The sequence below is a fragment of the Glycine max genome, chromosome 7 (assembly GCF_000004515.6).
Source record: "Glycine max cultivar Williams 82 chromosome 7, Glycine_max_v4.0, whole genome shotgun sequence".
Taxonomy (NCBI): domain Eukaryota; kingdom Viridiplantae; phylum Streptophyta; class Magnoliopsida; order Fabales; family Fabaceae; genus Glycine; species Glycine max.
Genome location: NC_038243.2, coordinates 40,818,366 through 40,820,520, shown reverse-complemented (window position 1 = coordinate 40,820,520; position 2,155 = coordinate 40,818,366). Strand labels below are relative to the sequence as shown.

General features: G+C 32.0%; 1 pseudogene; it reads right to left on the bottom strand.

Annotated features, from left to right (window-relative positions):
* Positions 1–264: 264 nt before the first annotated feature.
* Positions 265–1,777, bottom strand: LOC100802643 (GDSL esterase/lipase At5g45910-like; annotated as a pseudogene).
* Positions 1,778–2,155: the final 378 nt, after the last annotated feature.

Genomic DNA, 2,155 nt, shown 5'->3' with positions numbered 1-2,155 from the left:
TTTAATGCACAAAATTTTGTGCTCTTCTCTTCCTCTCCCTTCATTCATCTCCTTCTTCCTCCAAGATCTTATCCATGGTCTCCTATGGTGGTGAACTTCTTCTAGACTCATCTTCTCCTTGAAGTGACATCTCCTCTCTCTCTTCCTTTCTTCATTCCGCTGTCATTCATCTTCCAAGAAGCAAATGAATCCATCGATGAAGAAGATCCTAGGCCTACAAGCTCCAATGGAGCTTACATCAATACAATTGTCAAAACTAACTGATTAAAACAATATTGATACATATATTGTAATACAAGCTGCTTCAGTAAAGTGAACTCCAACCTAGTTTATATGTTTTGAAGGTTCATAGCAAACCGTTGGAGTGAGACTTCCCCAAAATATATGTACATCAACATTGTAAGGTTCACATTTTCCACAACATATTTTGGGAGTCTCGTTTTTACCAAAAGAAAAGTCTGCATCATTAATATACATAAATGAAGCATAAGATAAGAAAAAATGATAGTAAAATTGATCTTCCAATAAGTAAATAAAAACACAATGTAACATATTGTTGTGGTGATTGAAACAAACGTTTGACATCATCGTAATAATCAAAATATATTATCTCGACAAGACTGTTTTCTTTTCTTAGTTTCTCTATGGCTTGTTTAAGTTGATCATTGTAGTACTCATGAAAACATTGTAAGTTGCTAAGTACCCAAATTCATCATAGTCATCTTTGTTACCACTATTCACTATTATCAGTACAACAGAATTACATCCAATTACCACTATTCAATAATTAGGAGAACCATTTGACAAAGTTCTACAATGTTTCTCTTTAATAAGATAAGTGAGTTAATATCATTTCCACCGATCTCTCCCAGTAGAAACAATGAGTTTTTGAAGTAGTTTTCGCACTCTGTCATATAAGGGAGTTAAGAATGTATATTGAGAAAATTTCATGTATGAACAGGAAACATTACTAAAGGAGTTTTGGCAAAAACTTTATTTTTGCATAGGGAAGGTTTGAGTTTCTTAAACCAATCAAGTTGAACACTCAATGAATTAGTTGTTGATGGTAGAGCGAGTCTTTTTTGTGTGAAATAGTCCATTTCAAGTGCAATTGCACCGGTAACTACAAAATTTACTCCATACCCAATGTCTTGGGCTTTGGTGAGATCTAAATAAGCTGGCAACATTGACAACCCATATGCCTCAGCTACAACTAAAACAACCATAATACATATATGTTAGTTTTTTCTTTAATCACCAATATATTGTTTGTGTTCCCTTCCTTTCAAGGAAATTTATTTAAGCTAACCATGAAAATAGGGGCATATACCTATAAAATTTATAATCAATTGTCCATTTGACGTACATTTAGATGGATGTTTGAAGTATGTTGAGCCATAAGGGGTGTTGGCATCCCTAGATGGGTGATAAGTAACAGCATTTCTAGTGTTACTTATAGAGTTACCAAAATTGAAAATAGCTTCATAGGGGAGAGGATCTGCATTTGAAATAACATTTCCAAGAAAACCACATGTAAAGGTGACGCTAAAGATAATGAAAATCTTCATGATTTGCACTTATCAATTAGAATTGGGCATCATATATTGTCACAAAAACCATCCCTTCATCTCACCATGTATCTGTCACATTAATTTTGACATGTTTTGTTCCTTAAAAAGAGAGTTGCGAGCTGATATATTTAACTAATGCATATACATCCTTGAATATAAGTTTGTTTCTCCTTAGCGTTGTTTGTTGTGTTATTATAATTTTTGGTCTTTCTATGACAATTTGATGCTTCCACTTGACTCTCTGTAACAATATTCAAACACAACAATTAAATGATGCAACAATATTCTTGTATACACAAATAAAAGGTGTATTTATCCCCTGACAAACTATCTGCGCTTTAATCATAACTCATTTTTGGATCAAAGTTATTACAATATATATTACTTAGTTTTGTTTCACATTTGAATTAGGGGTATAATTTTTCTAATGAGTGGTATTAAAAAAGAGGATCCAAATGTTTTACATTTCAAGAAATATAATTATGTGGAAAATGACTAACCTATCATATATTTAAAAAAAATTGCTTTATTTAAAAAAACTCTAACGGGTTAAATGTAGAAAGCTAAAGAAATTTTTTATCTCG